This window comes from Melozone crissalis, unplaced genomic scaffold (genome assembly GCF_028551555.1).
Source record: "Melozone crissalis strain CALT ecotype California unplaced genomic scaffold, PUWL_Pcris_2 ptg000073l_1, whole genome shotgun sequence".
Lineage (NCBI taxonomy): Eukaryota > Metazoa > Chordata > Aves > Passeriformes > Passerellidae > Melozone > Melozone crissalis.
The window spans coordinates 11,215,001-11,232,229 of record NW_026535850.1 but is presented as its reverse complement, the minus strand read 5'-3'; the positions used below and the strand labels follow the sequence as shown (position 1 = coordinate 11,232,229).

The following is a 17,229-nucleotide window of genomic DNA, read 5'->3' as shown; positions in this document are numbered from 1 at the left end:
CAAGAACCGGTGAAGACAATGGATTGGAGGCAAATCAGAGAAGCATTGGAAAAGGAAAAGCATTTATTCCCGGGATCAGGGGATTTGACAATGCCAGTGACATATGATGCCCAGGGACAGAATCCAAGGTGGGAAAGGATGGGTCATGAGACACTCAAAGACTTAGGGAAGGCAGCTCAGACTTTTGGGCTGAACTCACAATACTTCAAACAGCTATTAAGAGGGACATTCACTATGTATGATCTCACACCATATGACATTCGAAGCATTGTGGCAATGATCCTCACTGACACACAGAGTCTTGTCTGGGAAAAAAGGTGGAGAAAATATCTTGCTGAGTTGCGGAACAGATACCAAGGTGGGCCGAACGCGAACCTCACAGAAGGGCAATTAGCAGGGGATCCTCCAGATGACAATCCAGGGGAACAAGCAGCGCGGCTTCCACGAAGAGTGTTAAGCGACATCAAAGAAGCAGCGCGATTGGCAATCATGCAAATTACGCCGACAGGAGCTCCGGATGTCCCGTTCTCTTGCATCAGGCAAGGTCCCACAGAGCCATTCATGTCATTCATCGACCGACTCACGCAAGCCGTGGATCGACAGGTGACAACAGAAGAAGTGAAGAGGCCTCTCTTGGAGAATTTAGCTTTCGGCAATGCCAACCCGGATTGTCAACGGGTGATTAGCACCATGCCAGGACGGCCATCCTTGGCAGAGATGGTGGAGGCATGCAGCAAGGTGGGGACGCCTCAGCACGTCGCAGCGATTGTAAAGGATGAATTAAAAGAGGAATGGGAGAAACAGCTAAAGGGACGCTCAGAAGGGCAATCAGAGGACAAGACATTGGAGAAGATGTTCGAGAAATTACTTCATCAACAGGACGAAAATATCAACAAAGTTCTTGCGGCAATGCAGAAAAGGAACAGACCCCAAGGAGGACAGTGCTACGGATGTGGGGAATCTGGGCACATGAAAAGGAATTGCCCACGGACACATATACCAACGCCAGTCCAGAGAGCGGAAAGACCAATTTGCGCACGGTGCGGAAGAGGAAGACACTCTGTGAAAGAATGTTATTCCCGGACAGATGTGGAAGGAAATCCGTTGCCGCATCCGGGAAACGGGAAATTGAGCGCGGGAAACCCCCGGCGCGCTCCGACACAAATACTGGCGGTGTCACAAGAACAGACAGGGCAGTCATCAGTGAGCGACAAGCAGATGCCCTCAGCAAAACCCTCAGTCGATTCCACAGTGACCCAGACCTCCTCCCACCAGGGGCACAGTGTGCATTGGCAGCTTCAAAACTAGTATGCTTTCTAGATGAAAGTCATGCGGAGATACCAACAGGTATCCACGGGGACTCATACAAGAAACAAGATTTTTTGATAGTTGGACAAGATAAGTGCAGTATTCTTGGGCTCATTGTCTATCCAACAGTTGTCTCAGCAGACAAAAATACAGAGTTAACAGTTTTGGCAAGAGCGCTTCGTCCACCATTGACTGTGCCGGAAAATACTGTGGTTGCGAGAGCCTTTGCATTGCCACCACATGCAGTTGGAGAGGTCATGTCAATCTTCGACGAAGAAGGTCTCCCTATGAAAGAGCATGTTGAAGTACATACAACATGGGTGAAGCACATAGGTCGAGACCGACCCACGCTCACGTGCCAATTGACATGTGGGGACAGGACAATATCGATCAGAGGTATGCTCGACACAGGGGCGGATGTAACAGTAATATCGTACATCTTTTGGCCACGCAATTGGAGCTTGGTCGCGCCATTGGGCTCTCTCTCAGGCATCGGGGGAGCATCTCTGTGTCTGCAAAGTGAGAATTCCGTCGTTGTCACGGGACCAGGAGATAAGACGGCGATCATTCGTCCTTTTGTCGTTCAAAAGCCGATCACAGTCTGGGGTCGAGACCTTTTGGCACAATGGGGCGCGAAGATCGAAATGGATTTTTAATAGGGGTCACTGCAGCACTCGCCACACTGAAGCTGACATGGAAAACAGATGATCCAGTTTGGGTGGATCAGTGGCCCCTTGAGCGGAAAAAATTGAGTGCTTTGAAAGACCTGGTCCAAGAACAATTGCAGAAGGGACACATCAAGCCAACAGACAGCCCTTGGAATTCTCCGGTGTTTGTCATCAAGAAAAAGCTGTCGGGCAAATGGAGGTTGTTACACGACCTCAGGAAGATCAACGAAGTCATAGAAGACATGGGGCCACTTCAGTTGGGACTTCCATCTGTCTCGATGATTCCCAGAGATTGGCAGCTTGTGGTCATTGACCTCAAGGATTGCTTTTTCAGTATCCCACTCCATCCAGATGATGCTCCGAGATTTGCCTTTTCAGTCCCGAGTATCAACAGGGAAACGCCTCTGCAGCGGTACCATTGGGTCTGCCTTCCACAAGGCCTGAAAAATTCTCCGACGATCTGTCAATGGTACGTGGCGCGAGCTTTGGCACCAGCACGAAAGAAATTTCCGAAGGCGAAGATCATTCATTACATGGATGATTTGCTCATTGCAGCGTCAACACAACAGGAGCTGCAAGAAGCTCGTGACTGTGTGATCGCAGAGGTGCAAAAGACAGGTCTGGAAATCAGCATTTCAAAGATTCAAGAGGTTGCACCTTGGAAATATCTAGGGTGGAAAATCTCAGAGAAAACAATAAAGCCTCAAAAGGTGGAGATCAGCACAAAGGTCAACAATTTGCATGATTTGCAACAGCTTTTGGGAGAAATCAACTGGATGAGACCAGTTTTGGGAATCACAAATAGTGACATTCCAGCACTGCTTGATCTCTTGAGAGGAGACACAGACATTCGTTCTCCCAGGACACTCACACCAGAAGCAAGAAAAGAATTGGAGAAAATCTCGGATGCGATACAGAAAAGGCAGGCACATCGATTTGTTCCATCGTTGCCTTTTCAGTTGGCAGTGCTGGGGAAGAAAACGCAGTTCCATGGTTTGATCTTCCAATGGGATGAATCACAAAAGGACTCTTTGATAATCATAGAGTGGATTTTCCTACCGCACAGGCCCGCGAAAACGATTCTCACAGATCTGGAGATGGCAGCACAAATCATCATAAAGGCGAGAATGAGGCTGCTGACAATGGCAGGAAGAGAATTCTCAGTCATCAGGTTACCTCTGAAACGAGACTACTTCGATTGGGCAATGCAACAATCGAAAGACCTGTTAATCGCATTGTTAGCGTTCCCAGGAGCTTGCACAATCCACTTTCCCCAACACAGAATACTGCAGTCGCAAATATGCTATAGAGCAAAACCACAGATAAGTGAAGAACCTTTGGACGGGATCACCGTGTTCACGGATGGCTCGGGGAAGACACACAAGTCAGTAATCACGTGGAGAGACTCAACGACAGGGGATTGGGAATCAGACGTGAGGATGGTTCAGGGCTCTCCACAAATTGTGGAGTTGGCAGCCGTTGTCCGAGCATTTCAGTTGTTCAAACGGCCTCTCAATCTGGTGACAGATTCCGCATATGTTGCGGGTGTGGTCAAGAGATTGGAGGGTTCGCTCTTGAAAGAAGTCAGTAATGAGGTTTTATACTCATACCTGACAAGCTTGAAAACACTGCTAGAGAGCAGGGAAAGGGAGTATTTTATCACACACATTAGAGCGCACACAACACTTCCAGGGTTTTTAGCGGAAGGGAATGCTCGGGCGGACAGGTTGACAATGCCCATTTTGCAAACGCTGCCGGACATTTTTGAGCAGGCAAGGTTAAGTCATGCGTTCTTTCATCAGAATGCGCAAGCACTGATGGAGTCCTTTCGTCTCACAAAGAGTCAGGCGAGGGAGATCATTAGTGCTTGTCCAGACTGTCAGCTTGTGCAGCCACCTTCTTCTACCGGGGCCATCAATCCGCGGGGGCTGCAAAGTCTTCAGTTGTGGCAAGCTGATGTCACAAAATACCCATCTTTTGGGAAGCTCAAAAATGTTCATGTTTCTGTAGATACATTCTCAGGTGCAGTCTTTGCTTCAGCACATGCTGGGGAAACAGCAGACCATGCTTGCCGACACTTTCTGCAGGCATTTGCAGCATTAGGTGTGCCTCAGGAGATAAAAACAGATAATGGTCCAACATACACAGGCAGGGTGCTTGACAGATTCCTGAAAAGGTGGGGTGTCAGACACACGTTTGGTATTCCGCATTCACCCACAGGTCAGGCAATCATTGAGAGAACACATCACACCCTAAAATCCCTTCTGGACAGACAGAGAAGGGGTGAGCCAGAGGCAACACCTCACATGAAATTAAATAAGGCGTTGTATGTGCTGAATTTCCTAAATAGCTCATCCTCGGAACCTGATCCACCGATCGTGAGACATTTTCTAAACAACACACAGGCAAAGCTAAGGGAAAATCCTTTAGTTTTGATCAGAAACCCAGAGACCGGACAAATAGAGGGTCCTTTCAGACTAATCACTTGGGGAAAGGGTTTCGCTTGTATCTCCACAGATCGAGGTCTGAAGTGGGTGTCAGCGCGGCACGTGAAGCCATTCCGAACGCGAGAACACGAGAATGCTGATCCGAGAAACAAAGAGACGAGTACTCAGACAGAAGTCGAGACTCAGACTGCGAAAAACGACCCAGAAGAGAAATAAAAGAAACTAAGGACTTTGGGGGGCTTTCACATAAAAGCAAAAAAAGGTCTTTTGGTGCAAACAGAAGGGGGAGATGTGGGATCTCAGTCTCTCAGAACTGGGGTGCAGGGTGAACAAGACCCCCCCTGGGGGGCTCGGGAGTCCTGGAATGCTGCCAGAAATGTCTGGTGGCTGGACTTTGATCCCACATGGGAGATGACATCAGTATGAGGACGGGAGGATTTCACTGGGGTGAATGGTGAAGGGACAAGTTAATTGGAGTGTGAGATACAGAGTTTAAGATCCCTGTACAGGGGGGTCTAGAGAGGCAAGATGGAGGGATTGGGGCGTGCCCTTCTCCTTCTTCTTCTTCCTCTAAGCCTCCATCCTATGTGGTGATGTTGGCACTCCGGGATTGGACCTTACTAGGGGAACACTGGTTAATATGGGTAGAGGGTATTGGAGAAAAATGATAAATATTGTATACGTAACTCCGGGTATAAAGATAGGTGACCGCCCCAGGGGCTTTCAGTGTGTGCCCATGGCTGACTGCTGAGCAGAACTCTGTCAGGCCAAGAGAAAATCTTTTAGATAAGCAATTAATAAACACCAAGACCAAGAACAAATCTGAAGCTTCCTCTCGTCCTTTCGAACCCGGGGGCCCAAGGCCATCTTTGGGCTTTTTCCCAGACCATCTGAACATCCCAGAAATCCCACAGGGGAAAGAAACAGGGAAGGAGAAGGGCTCTGGTGAAGATCACACTGCCCTCCTGAGGCTCCTGGGGGAGAAGGCAAAGTTGCACCAAGACCCCATGCTGTTCTCTGATGACATTTTTTTCATTGAGCCAATGGTAAGTGATAGGTGAAAACCTCATTTTCCTCCTCTTCATCCTCCTCATCCTCCTCCCCCTCTTCCTCCTCCCACCCACTCTACCCCCGGCTGCGGTCACTGGGCAGATCCTCAGCTGGCTCAATGTGCTGGGAGGGAAGACATTGAGTTTCTGGTGCACCTGCAGAGCTTGCCTAAAAATGCCAAATGCTAAAAGCATTTCTGCCCTGGAAGCTCAAGGCAGGGTTGGGAGCCTGACAAGGCCAAGCTGTGCTGCCAGGGCCTGAGCTCAAGGGCACTCTGTGCGTGTCCTTGCAGTGTCCACAGGGAGCAGTTCTTGTAGGTAGGGGCTCCCCCCACACATGAGGTTCAGCAGAGGCTGTTGGAGCACTGCCAGGCCACATTCTGACCTGAAGCTTGCAATGGTTTGCTGGGAAAGTGAGGCCAAATTCAGCCTAAGGCTAATCATGGAAATGCCAATCCCCTCCTGTAACCACACCTTGCACTATTTCTGAATGTCCCTTCCAGTGTCCTCTGTGAGCCTGGACACAAGGGTGGAAGGTTGAAATGGGCCTTTGGAGTTGTCCTGCACACAGGGACAGAAAACCTTTTCCTTTTCTGTTTCTGCAAGCAAACCACCACGTCCTCGTATCAAACAGAGCCCTGATTCTGAGTACTGGCATTGTGAGAGACAATGAATGCCTGGTGTCTGCACAGTGCAACATCCCTTCTCATCTTGGAGTAAACGCTAGAATAATGCCAGCCTCTGCTTTCTTTCAATACAGGTTAAACTAATATTTTTATTTCCAAGGTTCTGGTTCCGGGCAAATTTGGGAGAGAACCCCCAAAGGGGCTCCTCTAGGAAAGCAGATTCAATCGGCCCCTACCCCCAACCTGTCCTGGAGAAAAGACCTCCTTGAAGTGGAAAAAACCGGTTTATTAAACAATAAAGCCTAAACAGTATTAATCAATAAAACTCCTTGCTGCTCCAAAAGAGATGACAAACTGAGAAAGTCCCTCCCCAGGTTGCAGCTCAGCTCACTCAGTCTCTGATCAGTCCCTCTGGTCCTGGAAATGTCACAGGCCAGGCCCAGCCCGGTGGCCACAAGTGGAGCTGTTGGTGCTCTGCTGGTGTTCAGTCCAGAGCAGGTTTGAACAGGTCCAAAGAAAGGAAAAAAACCCCACAGTCCAGGGAACTTCTTTGCCTCAGCAAGCTAAATTAACTAAAAGCAAAGGAGAGCTCTGAACCGCTGTCTGTCCATCTGCAGACAATGCAGTCCAGAAGCAGGAGTGTGGAGGAGTGAGTGCAGTGTCTGAAAACAAACTGCTGCTTCTTCTCTCCCCCCTTCACTCTCTGCAACAGGTCTTAAAGGTGCAACACTTATTATTCAGCATAAACAGAACAAGATGATTTGGGATAAAAGCATCATATAGTCAACCCAGGACAGGGATCATGTTCTCTTCTTGTGAAGAGCCACCAGTGCACAGTGGCAGTCGCATCCCACTGTTGCTGACAGCAGCATGATGTGACCAAGAGCCTTTGTCAGAGCAGCAGGAGTATTGTGGAGAGTGGGAGCTGAACAGCTGAGCATTGAGAGCTTCCAGCGCTGTGTTGAGCTGGGTTTGGAGTGTTTCCTTGGGCTCCTTGTGTTGTTCACTCATTACTAATGCTCTAAACAGAGGCTTACAGAAGTGTGGTTGAAAACAAGAAATGTGAAGTTTGCAGAGCAATGTTTTGCTGTCTCTTTCTGCTGTAGGAGGGAGAAATTGGGCCGAATTGTTTGGCCAAAATCAAGGTGACCTTCAAACCCCTGGAAGCACTGGAGTATGGAAGTGTGGCTTACTGCAGCATCTCAGGTACAGCTCCTTTGCCCTGCTTCTCTCCCCCTCAGTGAAGCCATGGTGCAAGCCTGAGCCCACTGGGCTCCCATGGAAGTGCTGGGAAGAGTCCCTGGTCAGCAGGGCAGTGCTGGCACATCCCCCCTGGCCCTGCAGCCTCCAGGGAGTCTCCTGTGCCAGGCCAGGGCTCAGAATGCTGTGTGTGCCTGACTGATCCCAGAACAGCCCAGGCAGTGCAGGGAGAGGTTTTCATGCCATGGCTTTGGCAGTATTCCTTCAAAGGCCAGAGAGCTGCAGAGCAGAACAGCTTTAGTGAACAAGCACTCAGCCCCTGCAGGCCCCTGGCCTCCAGGATGATGGGTCCATTTGACATGGATCCATCATCAGGCAGCAGGAGCTGAGTTAGAATTGTGTTCCCTGAGCCTGGATCACCTCCCAGTGCCCAGACAGCAGCAGAGCAGAGGTGACTGAGCCCCCCTGAGCCCAGGGTGTTGGTAGAAGGAGCAGCCTTGGCCAGCACGTGCCTCTCTCCCTTTGTGGGATTTGAGCCCTTGCAGCTCTGTCTGTGGAAACAGAACGCAGTGCTGAGTGTCAGGAGTTGGGGGCTTTGGCAAAAATGTCCTGTGCTCCTGGGCCAGGTAGTTTGGGAATTGCCAAACTCTGTAGGAGCTTTGTGCCTTCACTAAATGATTTCAAAGCTCCACTAAGTGCATGGGAAGGAGAGCATAGAACCAGAGTATGTTAAGGATGGAATGGACCTTAAAAGCCTCTGGGCAGGAACACCTCCCCCTAGAGCAGGTAGCTCCAAGCCCCATCCAGCCTGGCTTGAAACACTTTCAGGGCTGGAACCTCCACAACAGCCCTGGGGAACCTGCTCCAGTGTCTCACCACCCTCAGAGTAAAAAATTTCCTAATATCTAACCTAAATTTCCTTTCTTTCAATTTATACCTGTAACTCCTTGGCCTGTCACTACAAGGCAGCAGAGATGTTTTAAACTCAGCAGACTGGTGGCTGAAATTGGAAAGCAGCCCAAGGAATGGGTTAGAAATTAGAAGTCAGCCCCAAGGCTGAGGGAAGAGGAGGGTCCATATCCTCTCCTGCAGCATCAGGAGCTGGTTGCATCCAGCTCAGAGTCAGGGACTAGCACTGAGGCAGCCTGGAAAATAGAGTATAACAGAGGGAATGATTGTAGTGCAATGGACATCTCTCCCCAGGCTGTGAGAGCAGGCTGCCCCTGCACCTCTCAGGGGAAGGCCAAGGACCCTTGGAAGAATTCAGCTCTCCTACTCTGAACCTTGGGAACATTTCTATTGACACCCCCCATGTCTATGAGGTGAGCAGCAGGGCTTGGGGTGGATCCTGATGGCTCCTGAGGGAGGAGCAAGCCTGGTGGAAGTGTGGAATTGCTGCCAACCTGGGCATTTGTGAGCAGGGAATATTTGATCTACTGGTGAAATCTGGGAGGGTCTGAAAGGTGTGTCTGTTGTTCATGAAGGCCCAGTTCCTTCCTTGGGAATCAGCTGGGAGGCTTGCTGCAAAACAACCCCTTGGCACATGAAACGAAGCCTGGGTCAAAAAGGGATGTTCAGAGGCTTTTGTGGCAGTGCCAGACACAAGGCACCTTTGGACTGGGCTGTTCAGAAGCAGCTGGAAGAAACTGGCTGCCTTTGAGCTTCAGTCCACTGCAGACAGCTTCCAGTCAAGTGTCTCCTGCTTATTGCTGCAAGTCACAGGAAAGCCATCCAGCCTCCTGGCTCAGTGCTGGCCCTTGCAAAGGACTTGCGAGTTCTTTCCCTTGCTGACCAGTCCCTCACCACACTTCAGCCTTGGTGCATCTCTGGCTCTAGAAAGAGAAAAGTGTTCCTGGGAATAAAGCAAAGCATTTTTCTACCTATTTGCCTCCTCCCCAATAGTGTCAAGTTTGCAAAAAAAACCAAAGAGAGAGCAGCTGAAAGAGGTAGAAAATGAGGCACTACATCATGCCAGACACTTCCAAAAGCTTGGCTGTGGGAGGCAAAGACATGCTGAGTTTTCTTACCAAAAGATGGTGCTGTCTATACATTTTGATGCTGATGCCTCATAATCAGTGTATTGTTTTCATGACATGGGAAAAGGTGGATGAGTAGATGATGCTGTTGGAGCTGTGCTCAGTGGGGCAGCAGCAGCTCTGGGGTGATTGACTACACAGAGCTGCAATCAGCCCATGTTGCTCTCAGGGCCAGGTCTGAATGAACTTGGTGTAGCTGATCAGAGGTGCACTGCTCTGTGTCCATGGGATAACCCCAGGGTTGTGGACTCCAGTTCTGTGGAGTTGCCACTGCTTTGCATGAAAAAGGGCAGAACTTGTCCTGTTGTATTTTTTTGCCATTCATAGCATCGTCTGCTATTTCTGGGTATTAATTGCATCATTAGACAATAACTCACAAGAAGGGAAGATTCCACATGTATTTCCATTTTGCTTTCTTGCTGCTGCAGGTGGAACTGATAAACCTAGGAGCTATTGATGCTCCCTTCACCTATAGCCCTTCAACTGCAAACATGGGCTTCTGCTTCAAGTTTGCGCCTGAGGAGGGCATCATTGCACCAGGCGGGACCCAGACTGCTCAGATCTCCTTCAGTGCCACCATAGTGGGGAGGTTTGAGGAAGAATTCCAGTTCAGTGTGGCTGGATCTCCTATGTCTGCACTCCTGACTATCAAGTACGGACGGTCAAAGCCAGGCACGCGCCCGCACGTCCTCAGCACAAGAGAAAGGGGTGCCCCATGTGAGCGGTCCCAGCCCCTCCACGGGTGCGGGATCGGTGCTGAAAGCCAGACAACTCTCAGTGGTGGATCACTGGGCTCGTGCGTTAATGAAGAATGCAGCTAGCTGCAAGAATTAATGTGAATTGCAGGACACATTGGTCATCCACACTTTAAACACACTTGCGGCCCCATGTTCCTCCCAGGGCTACGCCCATCTGAGTGTTGCTTGACGATCAGTCGCCGTCCAGCGGCCACCACGGTGGTTCAGCTGGGGTTGCCTCACAGGCAAGTTGACTGTGGTCAGCGGCGGTGGTGATGGTGGCTCACCGGTGCCCAGAGGGAAGGCGGTCAGGGGTTTGGCAAGGGATGCGTTTCCCTCGGCGGCCTCAATTTTTTCCCTGTGACCCAGCAGGCATCATCATCGTCATGGCTGTCATCGTCATTGTTGCCGCGCAGGGCTTTCATCCCCCTATATGCAGACTCAAGGACTGCTCCGTAGTTCCCCACTCCCAGAGTGAGCCACTGGGGCAGAGTTTGTCCTTGCAGGGCCTGTACCGCGGTACGGTGGTGGTGGCAGCTGAGGAGAGTAAGAGACAGCGTTGAAAGCACCGCCGTGGGCCGAGAGAAGGGAGAGGACAAGAGGGAGATAAGGCACAGGCCTCACCCCCAGCCTCCCCCCTACGTGGACGGCTGTCTGCAGGTGGGTACTGCAGGGGTACTGTGCCACTGTGCGTGCGCGTGAGGCGAGAGCGCTGGGGACAGATGTTCCAACCCCCTCCTCCCTTCGCCTGCCCTCCTCCTCTTCTGTTGTGGTCTCGGGGCGCAAATAGCACCATGGCTTTTCTCTCTCTCTCCACCAAGGCCATCACGTGCCACCTGGTCCCCCATCAGGGCTGTCTCTGCCACACTCCCTTTTCGGTTCTCATCTCCGGGATGGGGCACTCTGTCTCCGCTTCTCTCCCTCTGGCTTTGTTTTCCCCTGGTGCGAGGGCGCCAGTGGGGAGGAAGGTGAGGCTGGTAGGTGGGAGAAGCTGGCTGGCTGTTGGCCTGTTGGCATGCTGCTTCTTTAGGAGCTGCATGGGCCAGGAGGTGCGGCCAAGCTTTGGCCTTGCGACCTCAGATCAGACATGGCAAGCCGCTGAATTTAGCATATAAGTCAGCCAAGGAAAAGAAACTAACGAGGATTCTCTCAGTAATGGCGAGCGAAGCAGGAAAAGCCCAGCGCCGAATCCCTGCCCCGCAGTGGGGTGTGGGACATGTGGCGTACAGAAGTCCCAATCCCTGGCGGCGCTCTCGGGGGACCCAAGTCCTTGTGATCGAGGCCGCAGTCCGTGGACGGTGTGAGGCCGGTAGTGGCCCCCGGCACGCTGGGCCCGGGACTTCTCGGAGTCGGGTTGCTTTGGAGTGCAGCCCAAAGTGGGTGGTAAACTCCATCTAAGGCTAAATACTGGCACGAGACCAATAGCCAACAAGTACCGTAAGGGAAAGTTGAAAAGAACTTTGAAGAGAGAGTTCAAGAGGGCGTGAAACCGTTAAGAGGTAAACGGGTGGGGCCTGCACGGTCCGCCCGGAGGATTCAACCCGGCGAGTTGTGGTCGGCACGGGTTCAGTGGAACCTCGCCTCCGCCTCCCTTCCGTCCCCTGGGCGAACCCTGCCCGCGGAGGCAGGCTGGTCCGGGGACTGCCGCCCAGCCGGCAGCTGGCGCTGTCCGGGCACATTTCCTCTGCGACGGTGCGCCACGACCGGCTCCAGGTTGACTGGGAAGGCCTCCGGCGGGCAGGTGGTCCGACGGGCAGGTGGTCCAGTGCTGCGCGAGCAGCGGCGGGTATTACAGCCCTCGGGCAGCAGGTCTCGGCCAATCCCGGGGCCGAGGGAAAGGACTGCCACTGCGCCCTCCTCCCCCCACATCAGTGGCGCCGTGATGGGGGACAACATTTCCCTGCCTCTCATGGGGGGGGGGGAGTGGCATCCTCGCAGCACGGCGTTTCGCGCAGGGGTGTGGGGGCTGGGCCTGCCAGTCTCCGGCGCTGCTGTCAACCAGGGTGGACTGTCCTCAGTGCACCCTGACCACGCGGCGCTGCCGGGCCAGGCTCACGGGCCGCGCTGGGGCACCCGGGGTCCGCAGCGATGTCGGCTACCCACTTGACCCATCTTGAAACACGGACCAAGGAGTCTAGCATGTGCGCGAGTCAGGGACCATTGTCGAGAGCCCGCGGCGCAATGAAGGTGAGGGCCGGCCCGCGCCGGCTGAGGTGGGATCCCGGGGTGCGTGTCGCGCCTGGCAGCCCCGGGCGCACCACTGGACCGTCTCGCCCGCCGCCCCCTCGCGGGGCTGGGGAGGTGGAGCGTGAGCATCCATGCTAGGACCCGAAAGATGGTGAACTATGCCTGGGCAGGACAAAGCCAGAGGAAACTCTGGTTGAGGTCCGTAGCAGTCCTGACATGCAAATCGGTCGTCCGACCCGGGTCTAGGGGCAAAAGACTAATCAAGCCATCTAGTAGCTGGTTCCCTCCGAAGTTTCCCTCAGGATAACTGGCACTCGGCAATGGGCAGTTTTACCCAGTAAAGCGAATGATTAGAGGTCTTGGGGCCGAAACGATCTCAACCTATTCTCAAACCTTCAATGAGTAAGGGAGCCAGTTCGCTGGCGTGGAGCCGCGCCGTGGAATGCAAGTGCTCAGTGGGCCACTTCTGGTAAGCAGAACTGGCGCTGTGGGATGAATCGAACGCCGGGTTAAGGCGCCCGATGCCAACGCTCATCAGAGCCCAGAAAAGGTGTTGGTTGATCTAGACAGCAGGACAGTGGCCATGGAAGTCGGAATCCGCTAAGGAGTGTGTAACAACTCACCTGCCGAATCAACTAGCCCTGAAAATGGATGGCGCTGGAGCATTGGGCCCATACTCGGCCGTCGCTGGCAGTGCGAGGCCCGCGGGGGCTAGGCCGCGACGAGTAGGAGGGCCGCTGCGGTGCGCCTCGAAGCCTGGGGCGTGGGCCCAGGTGGAGCTGCTGCAGGTGCAGATCTTAGTGGTAGTAGCAAATATTCAAATGAGAGCTTTGAAGGCTGAAGTGGAGCAGGGTTCCATGTGAACAGCAGTTGAACATGGGTCAGTCAGTCCTAAGCGATAAGGTGAGCGCCATTCCAAAAGGGCGGGCGGTGGCCTTTGTTGCCCTCAGCCGATCGAAAGGGAGTCGGGTTCAGATCCCCGAATCCTCCGAGTGGTGGAGATGGGCGCCACGAGGCACCCAGTGCGGTGACGCAACCGATCCCAGAGAAGCTGGTGGGAGAGTTCTCTTTTCTTTGTGAAGGGCCGGGCGCCTCGGGGAGAGTTCTCTTTTCTTTGTGAAGGGCCGGGCGCCTTGGAATGGATTCGTCCCGAGAGAGGGGCCCTCACCTTGGAAAGCGTCGCGATTCCGGCGGCATCGGGTGAGCTCTCGCTGGCCCGTGAAAATCCAGGGGAGAGGGTGTAAGTCTCATGCCGGGTCGTACCCATATCCACAGCAGGTCTCCAAGGTGAACAGCCTCTGGCATGTTGGAACAATGTAGGTAAGGGAAGTCGGCAAGCCGGATCCGTAACTTTGGGATAAGGATTGGCTCTAAGGGCTGGGTTGGTCGGACTGGGGCGCGAAGCGGGGCTGGGTGCGTGCCGCAGCTGGACAAGGTGCCGCGCGCGGGTGAGTGCGCTCCGCGTGGCCCGCCCGGGCGCTGGGGCATGCGCGCGCACGGTGGCGACTCTGGACACACACCGGGTCCTTCCTGTGGATCGCCCCGGCTGTGGCGGGCGCCGCCCGCCCCCCGCTCCGCCCGCCCTCCACCTTGCCGCGGCCGGTGCCCCAGTGGCAGCCGTCATCGTTGCGCACCACCGCCCCAGCGGTTCCCGCCAATGGGGTTCCCGCGGTGTGCGGCCAGCATGCGCGCAGCCGCAGCCGGCGTCGGCTGAGCAGTTTGTGCGGGGGAGGGTCCCCGGGGGAGGGTCCCTGGGCCAGCGCCCCGCCTCAGTCGGTGCCTAGCAGCCGGCTTTGAACTGGTGCGGACCAGGGGAATCCGACTGCTTAATTAAAACAAAGCATTGTGAAGGCCCGAGGCGGGTGTTGACGCAATGTGATTTCTGCCCAGTGCTCTGAATGTCAAAGTGAAGAAATTCAATGAAGGGCGGGTAAACGGCGGGAGTAACTATATTTACTAACTGGGCATAGCCGCGGAAGTCGCACCTCCTCGTGGTCCTGCCGGATACCCTCGTGGTAACTGAGTCGACTTCTGCCCCAGTGTGGGAGAGGGCACATATCAGCCCTCCCTATTGTTGGAGTCACCACCCAACAATAGTTTCACGAATCGCTGAAACAAAAAGGTTGGCACAGTTAGTTCGCTGTTGCACAGAGCCTTGTCCACGGGCTGTTGTTGACACAGTTGGTAGTTTGAGAGAGGGTCAGCTACTATATGCTTCTACCCTCACTTGGACTTGTCACTTTATTGCTTACCGGACTGACAAAATGGCTTTGCGTTATATCTCGACTACCACTCAGACTGACCCATTAGATCTAAGGGTCATTGATGCCAAATTACCATCTATGCCCTCTGTGCCCAGGGAAGAGGGATTCGATCTTGCAAGTTTGGAGTTTTTTAACTCCAAAATTGTTAAAGAAGATGGTGTACATCATGTGGATGTTTGGTAGGGTTTGGGGCAACTCCCTGAGCCCTATGAGATCTCCCCTATGGGGATGGCCCAGGATGAGGCTGAGAGTGCAGTGGGAGGTACCGAAGAGCCCAAAACACCTGAGGCTGAGAGCATGATGGGAGGTAGTAAAGAGCCCAAAACACCCGAGGCTCCTCACGGGTCTGAAGGTGATGGTATAACGCCAAGAACACCTGTCGTGTCCATGCCTGACAAACAACCATCTTGTCCTTGTTGTGAGACCTGGTTTACTAGGATGTTGGGGCTGATTGACCATCTCAAAAGGGCACACGGACAGAGAAGGATCATTTTCAGGTGTTCAAAATGTGGTAAGCAAAATCTAAAATGCCACAGTATCTCCTGTCACATCCCGCGCTGCAAGGGGGTGGTGTGTGTGGCTCCCACTGGGGAATGGGTCTGTGAGGTGTGCCAATGTGGGTTCGCTACTAAGATTGGCCTGGGTCTGCACAAGAGAATAAGACATCCTCTTGTGCGAAATGTGGAGCGGATTGCTGCTTCTCATCCCAAAGAGTCATCGGCCTGAGGGGCCCACAAACGGGTATGGACTGGGCAGGAAGAAAGAGGCTCTTCCGGTACAATTGGTGGACGAGTTTGCCAGTAAGCGGAATATCAACCAACTTATAGCGGAGCATATTCCAACTACAATGGCAAAGCAGATTAGTGATAAAAGGCGTCCCTCCGTGAAAGGTCATGAAGGACTAGTAGGTGCCACTGGAATTGAACATCCTGCCAGGTGTGCTAAGTTGCCCAAGGAGGGACAGTTAAAGCTCCAATTCCAGAAAGTCATCAAAGCGTGATTATCGTTTGGCAAATTGACCATATATCGGGAAGCCTTCAAGAAAGTTCTTGATGGGCAAGATCTAGGTCGGGTGGTGAAGGATGTTTATAAGGAGTTTCTTGGTATTCTGGGTGTGCCTAGCCAAACTAAATCTATCAAGGGTCAAAAGACGCAGGCCTCCCGTGGCCAAAAAGCATCCAAAACTCCATCAAATTGGACGTGCAAAAGAGCTATTAAGAGGGGATAATTCTTGAGGTTCCAACTGCTGTATGATTTACATAGAAGGCGCCTCATGCGTCATCCTGGACAGCACGGAAGCCTCTCAGTGCCAATTACCATCAAGTGTTCTCCACGATCACTTTAAAAGAAGGTGGGATACATCTGATATATTTGGTGGCCTACTGAATTTCCCTCCATATAAGGAGGCGGCTAACACCACATTCGAGGCCCTAATTACTGGAAAAGAGATTGATAAGAACATGAGAGAGATGTGTAAAACCTCCGCTCCTGGGCCAGATGGGATCACTTTGGGTCAGATTATTGCAAAAGGCAATAATCCTTTTGCAATAATTTCCCCGGTTGACTGAGATCTTCAGCCTCTGGCTTATCACCAGTACTGTTCCAGATGCGCTGCGGGACTGCAGGACAGTCTTTATACCCAAGTCTTCGGATGCAGAGAAGCTTGGTGATAGCAATAACTGGAGGCCTATTACTATTGGTTCAGTGGTGATTAGGCTGTTTTCCAGGATCGCTACTGTGAGGCTGTCCAAAGCATGTCCCATCAACCCCCGGCAACGGGGTTTTATTTGCACATCAGGTTGTGCCGAAAACCTCAAGTTGTTACAGCTTGTGGTGGAACAGCTAAGTGAGAGCATAAACATCTGGGGGTTGTGTTCGTGGACATTGCTAAGGCATTTGACACCATCTGTCATCAGCATGTATTTGAGGGTCTGGTCCAGCAAGGGGTGGATCCACACATGATAGAGTTGGTGAGGGAAATGTATCGGGATGTTAAGACGTGCATTTCCATGGGAAGAGAAAGGACAGACCCCATATACATTCGCTCAGGTGTCAAGCAAGGCGACCCCATGTCACCTTTGCTGCTCAATTTTAGCGATGCACCACCTTCTATATAAACTCGAGAATGAAGGTGAGGTTTTCCATCATGGGGGCTGGAAATTTACGGCCATGGCATTTGCCGATGACTTGGTGCTGCTGAGTGACTCTTGGGAAGGCATGTGTCATAACATCAAAATTTTGGAGGCCTTTTGCAATCTTACTGGCCTCAGTATGCAGGGGGGAAAATGTCATGGCTTTTACATCAAGCCGACAAGGGACTCGTATACTATCAATGATTGTCCCACGTGGGTGATTAACGGATCCCTCCCTAAAATGATCGACCCAGGGAGCTCAGAAAGGTACGTCAGCACATGGGTTGATCCCTGGACTGGCTTTGCAGATCCTAGACTATCAGAGAAGCTCATGGATTGGCTTCATCGGATTGGTCGTTCGCCCTTAAAACCTCTTCAGAAAGTCGATATACTCAGGACCTATACCATCCCGAGACTGATATATCTGGCTGACCATACCAAAGTCAAGGTGGGCCTACTTGAATCCCTTGACTAAGTCATTCGTAACACGGTTAAGGAATGGCTTCATCTTCCCCCAAGTACATGTGATGCGATCTTGTATTCGAGTTTTAAAGATGGCGGTTTAGACCTCATCA

At 52.5% G+C, this 17,229-nt stretch overlaps 1 long non-coding RNA gene and 2 pseudogenes across 1 annotated transcript; all 3 read left to right on the top strand.

Moving 5' to 3' along the window:
• The first annotated feature begins 5,347 nt into the window (after positions 1-5,347).
• Positions 5,348-9,811, top strand: LOC128946072 (uncharacterized). Its single transcript, XR_008483935.1, has 3 exons — positions 5,348-5,469; positions 7,205-7,304; positions 9,763-9,811. It is a non-coding gene; the product is annotated as an uncharacterized LOC128946072 (long non-coding RNA).
• A 292-nt stretch (positions 9,812-10,103) lies between these two features.
• Positions 10,104-10,256, top strand: LOC128946090 (5.8S ribosomal RNA; annotated as a pseudogene).
• An 886-nt stretch (positions 10,257-11,142) lies between these two features.
• The window catches only part of LOC128946087 (28S ribosomal RNA), an 8,111-nt pseudogene continuing 2,024 nt past the window's right edge, over positions 11,143-17,229 (top strand).